At 46.6% G+C, this 13,336-nt stretch overlaps 1 protein-coding gene across 5 annotated transcripts in view; it reads right to left on the bottom strand.

Moving 5' to 3' along the window:
* The window catches only part of TBL1XR1 (TBL1X/Y related 1), a 233,468-nt gene that overhangs the window by 85,672 nt on the left and 134,460 nt on the right, over positions 1–13,336 (bottom strand). The window lies entirely within an intron of this gene.

Here is a 13,336-nt window from a genome sequence, read left to right as displayed (position 1 = left end):
TTATCTAAAGTACAGAGGTGGGATCTTGATTGACAGTTCTTAGAAAAGGTAAAGATAAGGTAAGGTTGCATTCTGCCAGACTAGGAGTGGATTCCTTTGTGCCACTCCTCAAGCAGCCCCTCTTGCCTTTGTTAACAGTGGGGGGAATGGAGTTCAAATGTGCGTGTCGAGTCGCTGGGGAAACTTGTTCCAAGGTAGATAAGATGGCTGTTTGACCATTTGAATTTAAACTTAGTTTTCAGGGAAGTCAGTTTGTCAGGTTAATGCCCATAGCTGCAGATTTGTCAAAGTTCATTTTAGATTAGATATGTTCCCATAGCTCTTAAATTCTTTAATTATGTTTGGGGGGGGGGGGGGGGGTCACAACAGGGTTAGTAAGGGAAACTAAAAGGCCATCTGCATATGCAGAGATCTTGTATTGGGCCTGATCTATAGTGATTCCTGATATATCCGGGTTTCGGCGTATCGTACATAGGAAGGGCTCTAGTACTAGGGCGAAGAGAAGAGGTGACAAAGGACAACCCTGCCTGGTACCATTGGAGATGGTGAAGGGGTCAGAGATGACTCCGTTGGCTTTGACCTGGGCTGTCAGTACAGAGTAAATATTGGTAAGAATATGCTACACTGGATCGCCGAGTCTGATGTGTTTAAGAACGGAGGACATAAATTCCCAACTCACCCAGTCAAAATCCTTCTCAGCATCTGTGCTGAGAAAACCGCATGGCGTTTTGGTTGTTGAGGCCCTATGTAGAGATTAAATACCTTGGTGGTGTTTCTAGCTTCTCTTAAGGGGAACGAAACCTACTTGGTCTAAGTGTATCAGGTCTGTCATATGCTGGGATAGTCTGTTGGCCAGTATCTTAGTAAAGAGTTTAAGATCTATATCCAGGAGAGATACATGTCTGTAGCTGCTGCATGCGACTGGGTCTTTTACCCTCTTTAGGTATGAGGGAGATGTGAGCTCTTGAGGTATCTCTTTGTAAGTGACCTCCCTCTGTAAGATTGTTGAATAGTTTGACCATGTATGGGCCTAATGCTGGTAAGAGGGTTTGATAGTATTGAAGGGTAAACCCACCCGGGCCTTGTGCTTTATCTGGTTTCATTCCTTTGATGGCACATTGTAGTTCCATCAATATGATGGGTTCCCCCATTGCTGCCCCCGTTTCCTCTAAGAGTTTAGGGATGTTCGATAAGGTAAGATAGTCCCTTATTTCAGTGTCGCTAGTACACTGCTTCGGGAGGTTGTATAAAGAGGAATAATAGGTCTGACATTCACGGCAATTCGGGTGGGCACGACTTTATGATGTCCCAAGGGTGAAATAATTTGGGGTATGTATGCGTGTAGTCTGTTGTCTAACCACTTTGGCCAGTAATTTCCCGCATTTGTTACCCGATTTGTAGGAAATTTTCCTACAGAATTGTAATGCCGCTTTAGACATGTACTGTAATATATCTACAGTTTGTCTTTGGAGAGTCAGTAGTTCTGTTTCTAGTGAGGGTATTGGGTTGCTCTTGTTTAGTTTCTAATTCACATATCTTATGTAGAAGTAGCAATAGCTGTTTTTCCCATTCTCGTTTAATACGTGCCACGTGCTTGATCAGGACACCCCTGATTTATGGACTTGTGAGCTTCCCATAGTATTCCTGGGTCACAATTGGCAATGTTGTTGGTTTGGAAATATTGCTTCAGTTCTTTTGCAATGTCTATCAGCACTATAGGCTGTAGTAGGCTTTCCTTCAGTCTCCAGAACTTTGCTCTAGTTGTCAAGGTCTGTGAGAGGGTGTAGTACATGGTAATGGGTGCATGGTCTGACCAAGTGATATTACCCATCACTGGGTCTTGTGCTGCCTACAATTGGCCATGTGGTATCAGGAAATAGTCTATACATGAGTATATTTTGTGGGTGTGACGAATAGAACTTGTAGTCCTTTTCCTGAGTGGTGAAGTCTCCATATGTCCATCTGCTGGGTTTCAAGGAGATCTCAAGTAGAGCTGCAACTAACGATTCATTTGTCTGTCGACTAATATATCGATTATTTGTTTGATTAGTCAACAACTATCCGATTTTTATATTATTTTTAATGAATCTGGTATTGTATGGTACTGCAGCAGGGTATTGTATGGCACTGCAGCAGGGTATTGTATGGCAGGGTATTGTATGGCACTGCAGCAGGGTATTGTTTTGCAGAGTATTGGCTGGGTATGGAGGGATGGCTGCTTCCATCCAACCTCTCCCCTCCACTGCACAGATCAGTAGAGAGGGGAGAGAGAAACCGGCGTCACGTCATGACGCCGGTTTGTTTACAAGTGATCGCTCCGTCGGAGCGATCACATTGTAAAACGCCTGGGTGTAGAAAGATGGCCGCCGCTTCGGAGCTAGGCCGAAGCCGCGGCCTCTCCTAAGGCCGAGACTGCGGAGCGCGGCATGTGCGCTCGGATCACGGATCGGTGACGATCCATTGCACCCCTAGGGACGGAGGTGGAGAAGAGAGGGGGGCGGCGGCACAGAGGGCAGCGGTAGATACTAAGCACTGCCACCACTGACGCATCGACGCCCTGCCCGCACGTCAACGTATTTTCTTAGTCGATTACGTCGACGCGTTGTGGCAGCTCTAATCTCGAGTGATGCGTTCGTGTACACTGGTTCGCAGGGACAAGGTACTGGAGGATGTGTCCACTGTTGGGCTTAGGGGTACGTTAAAATCACCTACTAGAATCAGATGACCTTCGGTGAAGTCCATCAGGAGGGTCAGTGTACCGTGTATAAAGGCGTCTATCATTTGGTGAATAGACAGTGGCTAGGGTCATCAGCATTTCCCTTATTAGCCCTTTAATGAACACATACCATCCCTCGGGGTCTACGCTAGGGTCATGGCAAGTCCAGGGTATTTTTCCTACAATAAGTATAGAGACAATTCTTCAGATTTGGCCGTTGAATTTGTGGCATAAGTTATTGGAAAGTACCGGTTTTTCAGGCATGGCAGCACGCCTGTTTTGAAGGGAGTTTCCTGTATGAATGCTATAGCTGCTCTAGCTCTTTTAAGATCATTCAAGAGCATACAGCGTTTCTCAGGTACATTTAACCCTTTGGTGTTCAGCGATAAAGTATTAACGTGATCCATCAAGCCCATGTTAAGGAGGGGGGTTGGGTGTGGGGTGGGGGGATTATAAAGGGAGAGGGAATAGAAATGAAAGAGCAAGGATAGCTCAAGAAAGAGTAAAGTGGACAATAAGTGCTATAGGATTGTTCCGTCTAATACGAATTGTTAAGAAACAATTTTATGCAAAATTCTGCAACGAAACACACTGCGGTTACCACTGGGAAGGGGAGCCTAGAGGGGAGGAGGTTAGACTACGACCGGGGGAATCTACCCAGACTCATCCAGACCTCCCAGCCCTAGGGCATGTACCGTGAGAAAACCAAAAAAAAAAAAAAAAAACCAAGAAGCAGACAAATAACGATACATTCACATGTGTAACCGTATGGGATCCCAGTGTCAAATCATTAATTGTAGATCCATCAGCACATACCTTTAAAAACGGTAAAATGGCAAAACTTCTGCCTAACATGGGTAGTGCCCTTTTTTCCTTCATCTAATCTACCCGACTTGGTCAGTATTTCTCCAATTCCCCCGTCGGTGCCCTCCAGCAGATTGTTGTGGGGTGGGCAGGCCTGTATACAGCCAGTGCGGTTGTGCTCTTCCCCAATGGGGGACCACACCTGCCCTCACAAGGGTCTGTGCACATCCTCTAGAGGTGAACTGGGGGAAGCATAGGAAAACGTTGCGTCAATTTACAATCCCTGGTGCCAAGCAAACCCCCCCCCCGGTTGAGGAATTCTCCCCTTCTCAGAACCCTGCTTGAGATGACCTCTGGGAGATGTCAGTAGGTTCCGATTTCCCTTAGTACAGCCCAGGAGTTCACTCCCTCCATACATATTGTATTTACTAGTTTAGTATCTGATAACATTGACCACTTTACAGTATCATCGGGCTGGCACACTGCGGGGAGGGGGCTTGTGGACCCATAGTGTACTTCAGTGATGTAAACAAGCGACTATGGTTGTCCCCCTCCACCACACCCTGGCGAGCAGGCGAGGGGAGGCAGCCGCTGTTTAAAGAAAAAAAAATTAAGGCCTTAAAACCTTCACGGAGCATGTCCAATGGTCCATTTTGCCCTAGCCCTCCAAGGTGGCCAGACCCCTGTAAGGCACATCAACCACCTGTAGGGAACAAAAACATCTGTTAAGTGAAGGTGTTTTTGTGAGTCCTGGTCCTCCAATGAGGGTCACGGAACTTCCCCAGGTAGATACAGACTCGTGGTTTACAAGATCATATTACCCTTTCTTAGTATGAGTATCACCATCATGTCTGGTAACCCCCATCTCTCCACAGAGTGTTCCTCTCATGATCACATTCGCCTCCTGGATGCATTAGGTTAGTCTGCAGTGTGACACAGTGAGAGTTCTAGATCAGGAGTTCCATTGTGGGTCATTTGGAGTTCATGTGGGGGTAGGGAGGTTTCTCTTTGTGTCACTCTCAGGGGCTGGTGGGGGGTTCAGGATCAATTACCCAGTCTTGCCTCCATCTCCATTCCCCAGTGTCCATCCACCTCCCACAGACCACCACCCTCCCCAAGCGTTAAACCAGTGGCTCGAGAGTAAAGTGGAGAGTAAGGATTATGGTAAGTTTTCATCCGGGGGATGCCTCCACCTGGTATAGGTGGCCTCAGATTGGGAAAGCGTGTCCAGGGGCTCCAACAGGGGGGTATAACAAAAAGGAGAGCACTGGGGATGGTGGCATTTGTATGCGTATAGCCTCAAAGCTGCAGCAGCCGCTAGATCTCCCTGTCCTCCTCTGGCGACGTGACGCGGGATCTACGTCGGCTCCCCTGTGATCATAGACAGCGGGTCCTCCTCTGACTTGACCCTCCCTGGTGGGGGATGAAGCGTGGGATCACCTGGAGCCAATCGGGAACTTCTACCGGGCCGGTTCCAGGAAATCAAAGAGCAGGGAGTTCTAATGGGGAGAGTAGGTTGAAAGACTGATTGCTTCTTGAATGTCACTGCTATGGGAAAGTCCCATCTATAGGTAATGCCAGAGTGCTGGGCAATTTCGAGAACGGGCTTCAGCATTGCCCTGTTGCAAGGTGGCTCTTGAGAGATCCGTCAGGATCTGGATGACAGCGCCATCAAATTCAGTGTCTCTTACCTCCAATGCCTTCCGTAGGATGAGTTCCTTATGTGCATATTGATGTACCCGACAGATCGCAGGCCCACCCCCGCCCCCCCCCCAGGTCTGTGGACCCGGTCAAAAGACATAGTAGCTGGGAAGTTGTCTCCTACTATGTTTCTGAATATGACTAGCGTGGTTGCTGCCAGGTCTTCTGTCTCAGTGGCTTCGGGTAGGCCCCCCCGAGTTGCAGGTCGTTCTCCTGCTGCAATCTTCAATTTCTTCCAGGTGGAGTTGCCGAGCGAGCACAGACACCGCTTGTGTTGCCCGAGCGTCTTCCACTTGCCATAATCTCCTCTCCAATGCTGTCACTGTGGCTTCTCCTGCCCCTATTCGCTGTCAGAGAGGTGATGTCTGTGCGTACCGCTGCAATGTCTTTGCGATGGGAAGCTTCTAGCCTGCTGGCCAGGGATTATGTCGGCCCTCCTTGGCAGGGCCTGCAGCAGCGCCCTCAGTTCTGCATCCACCCATAGGGGGAGAGGCGTAAGGTGCGGGGGGACAGAGTCCTGGGAGTCGAGGCTGAATACCGCCAGTATACCAAGTTCTTGCTCCATATTTTTATATGGTTTCCTTTGCGCCCTTTATATATTTTTGTATGTTACTGTGCTCATGCTAGTCACGGACTGCATCATAGATGTCACGTTAAATACCACAAAGAGAAAGCCCCATCTCAAAAAAATAAAATAAAATAAAATAAATCAAATTAACCACTTGACCTTCAGAGGGTTTTACCCACTTCATGACCAGGGCATTTTTGCTATTCAGCACTGTGTTGCTTTAACTGGTAACTACTCAGTTATGCAACACTTTACACAAATACTTTCTGTAATAAAAGTTTGCAAATCTTTCTTCATAAAATGTAGGCCAAAATGTAGTCTTTTACATTTCTTTGCTAAAAATAACCCAAATCAAGGTACCGTATTTATCGGCGTATAACAAGCACCCCAAGTTTAGGAGGGAAGTTTAAGGAAAAAAACTCACATTTTAAATGCCCATCAATGTAGCCTTCCACTGTCCCCCTGCAGCCTTCCACAAAATTGCAGTATGGTTAGTTTTAAATTTACCGCCGCCATCTTCGGCTCCTCCCACCGCCGACATAGACCGAGCTGAGCCGAGGGTACTCAGCTACTCTGCTCTGCTCGCAGTAACGCCCCCGTCCCGCCCCTTGTCCTGGCTCCAGTGATGGGCACAGCACTGGGTCAATGGCGGGACATAAAGGCTAGGAGGCGGGGCTGGGCGTGACTGAGAGCGGAGCCGAGTACACAGTACACTCGGCTCAGCTCGGTAAATGTCAGCGGCGCTCCACAGAGCGCAGATCGGCGGGGGGATCGGTGTATAACACGCACCCACGATTTCCCCCCCGATTTTAAGGGGAAAAAGTGTGTGTTATACGCCGATAAATACGGTATATTTGGTCTGTGCGAACGTTAGAGAGTCTACAAACTATGATCTATACATTTGAATTCAATTCCACGAATGGCTTCCATTCATGACAGCAGGTCTGGCCTTAGTGGGAGAGGCCAAGGACCTTCCACTGCCATCGTTACGATCTCTGCATACCATGATCGTCTGGGCCATGCTGGTGCTACCAGAATTACCGGCCTTCTTTCCAGCTTGATCCTGCAAAGAAGTCGAGGCCGCAAATGAATCGGGGTGGAAAAGCATAGATCAGCGAAAACCGATCCCATGGGGGTTACCAGCGCATCTGTTCCGTATGTGAGTGGATCCCTTGTTCTGGACACAAAGTTGATCAACTTCATGTTGAATCTGGATGCTAGATCTATGTCTGGAGTGCCCCATCTTTGGAAAACAGCCCAAAACACTTCGGGGTGAAGAGACCATTACTCTGGGAATAACTGCTGGCGACTGATATAGTCCGCCTGCCAATTTTCTACTCCCGGAATGAAAACTGCCAATAGGGATGGGCCATTCCTTTCTGCCCAAGTTAGAATATGGTCCACCTCTCTCTGAGCTAAGAGACTCTTGGTGCCCCCTTGGTGATTGATATTAGGCCAAAGCCATGGCACTGTCAGATTAAATAAGGGCTGGACAATTCTTTAATGTGGAGGTCCAGGTTTTCAGAGCCAGGTACACTGCCCAAATCTCTAAGATCTTGATGGGCAGGGCTCTTTCGAGTTTAGACCACTGTCCCTGGACAGTCGTCTCCTCTAGTACTGCTCCCCAGCCTAAGAGGCTGGCATCTGTCATTACTACTTTTCAGATTATTGGTCTGAAGAATTTCCCCTTCAGCAAATTCTGGCTTCGTAACCACCAACTGAGGCTTTGAGACACTCTTGGGGACAAAAGCTTGGATCATCTTGTTCCAAGCAGAGAGGATTCTGTTTTGCAACAGTCTTGAACGGAACTGGGCATAGGGGACTTCTTTGAATGAAGTTAACATCTTTCCTAACAACCTAATGCAAAGGCGAATTGAAGAATTTGCTTTTGACCTTGCCAACCGTACCAGCTCTTGTATGGAGCTGATCTTTGCTGGAGGCAAGAACACCCTTTTCTGGACTGTATCTACGATCAGGCCTAAGTAATCCAGACTTCTTACTGGTTTTAAGGAAGACTTCTCTAGGTTGAGGATCCAAGCAAGACATTCCAGGTAACTGGTTGTAATGTGTATGCTTTGCCTTAAGCGAGTCACTGACTGGTCTATTAACAATAGATCGTCTTTGTACCCCAACACCGTTATGCCCTGTGCTCTCAACCTGGCTAGAGGTTGGGACAGTATTTTTGTGAATACCTGTGGTGCTGTGGCTAGCCCGAAGGGCAAGGTCGCAAACTGAAAGTGCCATTGTTCCACTTCGAAACGCAGAAACCTTTGGTGGGCAGGAAATATAGGGACATGCAGATATGCGTCCCTGATGTCAATGGGCACCAGAAGTTCTCCGCCTTGTAGGATGGAGACCACTGACCCGATAGATGCCATTCGAAATTAGCCAATTTTTAGGAACAAAATTTATATTTTTTTAGGTCCAGAATGGGCCTGACATCTCCATTCGGTTTTGGAACCGTAAACAAGTTTGAATAGAAACCTAAACCTTGTTCTTCTGTGGGGATCTGTACGATTACCCCTTGAGTGTCAATTGGTCTAATGCTTGAAACAGGGATTGTCTTTTCCCTGGATCCTTGGGAACGTTTGATCTCAGAAAGTGAGATGGTGGAAACTCCCGAAACTCTAGTTTGTATCCTAGAGTCACTGTGGAGAGAGCCCATCTGACCTGAGTTTCCCTCTGCCAGACTTCTGCGAAATGCAGAAGTCTTCCCCCCACCTTGGTGAGGGGAGACGCCTCTTCATGAAGAGGTCTTAGTATTCTGCTTTGTAGTCTTGCGGCTCCAGGCCTTCCCTTTGAGCCTGGGCCTAAACCTGCGAGTTGCCTCTGGAATCTGACAGTGGAAGCCGTCGCCACTGCTAGAGGCGGATGTGTTTAGCACAGGAGAGAAAGTATGTTTAAATGAAGGACGTTTATACTTTCTTTTGACAGGTAAAAGTACTTTTTCCACTGGAAATTGTCTGGGTGTGTTCATCCAAATCATTGCCAAATCGCTCCCTATGAAATGGAAAACTAGACAATAGGTTTTTGCGGGGTGCTTCGGCAGACCAACCCTTTAGCCAAAGGGTCCTACACATGCGTACTAGCACAAGTGCAAGGCGAGACTCCTGTTGAATAGAATCCTTTATAGCATCTATGGCAAAACATAATGCTTTTGGTAAATCGGCTAACTCACTGGCCTGTTGTGCAGGGAGCTCGTTAAGGACCTCTGTTAAAGCGGGAGTCCGCCGGGACTCCGCGTTTTTTTTTTTTAAAGTCAGCAGCTACAAATACTGCAGCTGCTGACTTTTAAAATAGTGACTTACCTGTCCAGCACGCCCGCGATGTCGTCACCCGAAGCCGATCTCTAGATCGAAACTCGAGTGCTGTCGCCGCCATCTTGGGTATGGGAATCAGGAAATTGGAGCCTTTCGGCTTCATTTCCCGGTTCCCTACTGCGCATGCGTGAGCCGCGCTGCGCAATGAGGACGGTCCCCGCTGCCTCTGGGATCTGTGTGTTTCCCAGCAGGCAGCGGGGCACTTGCGGAAGGGGGCGGGCACTTGCGGAAAGGGGCGTAATGTACGCCCCTTTCCGCAGAGAGCTAGCCCGGAAGTGGGTGCAGTTACCTGGATTATCCAGGTAACTGCACCCCCCTCCCCCCTGAAAGGTGCCAATTGTGGCGCCGGAGGGGGGGAGGAATCCGATGAGCGGAAGGTCCATTTTAGGGTGGACCTCCGCTTTAACTGGTCTTTCATGGACTGACAGATGCCTATAGCTGCAATTGCAGGCTGAGCAACAGTACCTGCTAAAGAAAAAAAAAAAAAAAAAAAAGAGGATTTTAACAGGAATTCCAACTTTTTATCTGTTGGATCCTTTAGCATTTGTGCATTGTTCACTGGACAAGTTAAACTTTTATTCACACTGGAAATCGCAGCATCTACTGCTGGAACTTTATAATATGGAGGAAAAATTCACAAAAAATTTAGAGAACTGAGAATCTCTTTAGAGGGAGAACTGCTTATCTGCATGATCCCATTTGGTATAATAAGCTTCTCTAGTAATGTGTGGACTGGAAATGCATGCACTGGTTGTAAAGGTTTCAAGGAACCCAAAGACCAAACCAGGCTTTCAGCTGACTGTTAGGGGTAGCATGAAAGTGGAGGGAACCATGTCTGTAAGGATTTGTACCTCAGATTCTGAAGCTGAATCTTCAACCGTTTCCTCCACAGGGGAGTAATCTGTTTTTCCCGATCGTTTGAGGGTAATACCTCATCCTGTCCCCACTGTTCCCCTGGTAAGGGGTTTGGAGTGGGAGAGAGATCTAGCACACTTCTTATCCCCTTTAATGGAGGATGTGATTAAAGCCACTAATCTTCCTTCTAAGCCCTGCAGGGCAGAGGAGAATGCATCTTCAGTCATGTATACAGGGGCTGAAGTGTGAGCAGTTGCACCAATTGCTTTCAATGACTCACCCTGGCTTGCCATGTCAGGCATCTCCGGAGAGGATGACAATGTGGAGGCATATATGGAGTTCCCAGCACCTGGGGGTGGTTTTGGTGCCTTAGTAGTAAACTTTAAAGCCATAGTGCAAAGCACAAAAAGCAAAAAAGGTATTCTAAAAACTGTTCTATTTATTTGAACAATAATAGGAAAAACAGTGGTAGCATAGAATGATATAATGCTAAACAATACATTTTTTCCTGTACTGCAAATGCCTTTGTAAACCCCTCAATGTGAACCAGCGCTTCTGTGTCCTGTGGCATCCTTGCTTCAGCTGCTCCGATAGACACTGTCTGTTTCCCAGAGTATCAGCTTTAAGCTTTTTCAGGTGGGAGCCCGATTGTCTATGCGCCACGCCCTTTCCTGTGCTTTAGTAAGAGTCACTTCAGAGGGGAGGCGGGGGGGGGAAGGAGATTTACACACTAATTTTATCTTTTTTTTTTTCAGATTTATGCTAGTTTAAACATAACATGTATCCCTATCCACTCAGTTTCCCCATTTAGGGGGAAAGGAGACCCCCACCCCTCCAGCTGCTGAGACACACGCTGTATTAGCAGATTTAAACAGGGTCTATACACTATTATTCCCTCTAGAGGAGGGCATTTTACAATATAATTGAAAGAAAAGTCATAAGTGGACTTTGCAGTTCCTATGCTTTCCTTTTCCCTATTCCTCGCTGCTGGATACTGCTGTAAACAGACAGATCCAAACTTCACCCATCACAGCTTGGAAAGCGTGGTTAAACCTTCAAAGACTGGGGCCCTTTTAATAGGGGTTACACTCCTTTGGACCATGAATAGCACCCCTAAGGACAGCTTTAGGTAATGTAGCAAGACCAAAAAGAGTCCTGGTTCCTAGGGTCCCTCAAAGAGGAGCGTTACAGGCAAAACCTCCTATGCAAGGCCCGGGTACCATTCTGGAGCCGCAGTAGTGGGATGGATCCGGGTGTAGGCTTTTTAAATCCAGCATGGATCCCTTCTGGAGCTCCACAGAGCACATCTTCACTCGTGCCAACACCTTTAGACACTGGCGAAAAACAGAGGTACTCCTGGAAGGAGGAGGGGTTATATAGGGGAGTCAACTTCCTGTATTGGGTGTGCCAGTGTCAACACCTGAAGGTAGCTACAACCCACTAAGTAAATACTTAAGGCTCTGTGTCCTATGATGTATAATAAAGAAATGTTTATTTGTACAAAGTCTTGATTCTATATTAATAAGCTTTTAAAAAGGAGAAGTCCAGCCTGAGCTCGCTTGGCTGGGCTTCTCCTCTGGGTCACAGGAGTGCAATTCGTTTTGCACTCCTTTGACCCGTTTTCAGCAGAGAGCAGTCTGAAGTCTGCTTTCTGACATCACCAAGATCAGTCCAGGCAGTGTGTTCCAGACTTAAAGTCTGGATCCACCAGGTGCCTGGACTGACGGCAGCCTCAACCTCTCAACGAGCCCCTGAGATGAACGCTCCCTGCCCCTCCACAGCTCAGCGATCCAGGGAGTGTGGAAGAGCATAGCAGGAGGGCTTCTGATTGATAGGCAGCAGTTATCTGCTCGGGGAGGTGAGCGAACCAAGCCACCCCGGTGTTCGGTGGCTTGGTTCTCATTGAAGAGGTGGCAGGGGACAGATGCAGCATCCACCAAGGTAAGTATGACTGGCCATTTAAAGAGCACCTGTCATTTCAGATCCATAATGCCACCACCTCCCTCACCAAGTTGTGTCACTGTCGCATCCCAGCCACCCTATTAAAGTGAATGGCCTATCAGTGAGTCAACATCGGGTCCAAGGGGAAGCCGATGTGGGACAGTGATGACAGTTGCCCTTTAACAAATTATGATTTAAATCGAGTTGATAAAAAAAAAAAAAAAATCAAGCCTTTTTACTAGTGATTTAAATCAACTTGAAATAAATCAAATCCAGCCTGGCAAGTTATTTAAAATTATTGCTATTCAATTTGGTCTCCCAACGTGATTTAAATAATATCCTTAAACGTGAAATGAATAAGGAGTCCAAAGGTCATCTCCAAGTACTGCAGCAGTTGCTATGGAAACAGGGCAAGCTTCAACTTATACATTCTACTTTCATACAGTTCTATCCCGGATTAAATTGCAACTCATTCTAGAGAACTTGTCAGGGAAATCCGTAAACCAAAGTGCTAGTTGTGTTATAACTGAAGCTGTAATAAAATAAAAAATAGCTACACAAAAAACAATTCTGTAAATTATTTTTGTTCAGAGTCGACTTTTCATTTAATTTGTGGGCTCATGATTTCCTAAAGCTTAATGTACTCAGGGCGATTTACAACCTTTAACTTGACAGATAGTAACAGACGTTTAAAAGCGTCCGTTTTGCCACGTTTAAATGCTGCATTTGCTTTTAGAAGCTTTTTTTTCCATTTTTTTTATTTCAAATAGTCAAAAATTAAAAACGTCTAAACTAAACATGATTTACCGCCTTTACAAGCCGTTATGGGCGTTTAGCGTTTCAAATGCTTCTGAACATCCCTCTTGAAAGCATTTTTTTGCATTCCAAAAAATGCTTCTAAACTCAACTGCCTAGAAACGACTATAAGACCTTGTGTACATGTACATAAGATAACAGAGGCGAGTTCAGGGGCATGAAGCTACAAAACGCTGGAGGGGAAAAAAATTGCGCGAATCGGGCTGATTTGGGCGTTTTTCTTCTTTTAACATTGGTGACCTTTTGCCCTGCACAAATTCGTGGCAAATCGCGGTAAAAAACGCTGAAAAACGCCGCAAATTGCGGTAAAGAACGCCGCAAAAAACGCTTGAAAACGCTACGCTCAGGTGTGAATGCAGCCTAAGACTGCAAAGAATTTAAATTATTTTCCTGAAACAATTTACTAAAAGTTCATCCTGCCGTTCTTAAAGCGGAATTACACTCACAAATCAACATTGACCAATGCTAGCATTAGTAAACAGATAGGAAAAGCGATCATATATACTTGTTTGTGGTTCTCAGATGTAGTTTAGCATCACTTGAATTGACCCTTGGGGCAGCTGGGGAGCAGAGATGCAGCGGACCCAATATATGGGCCACGCGAAAGAAAAATAC

Source organism: Lithobates pipiens, unplaced genomic scaffold (genome assembly GCF_037356315.1).
Source record: "Lithobates pipiens isolate NorthernLeopardFrog02 unplaced genomic scaffold, aLitPip1_a1.2 Scaffold_18, whole genome shotgun sequence".
Lineage (NCBI taxonomy): Eukaryota > Metazoa > Chordata > Amphibia > Anura > Ranidae > Lithobates > Lithobates pipiens.
Note: the sequence above shows the minus strand (reverse complement) of the source record. Positions and strands in the feature narration are given on the sequence as shown.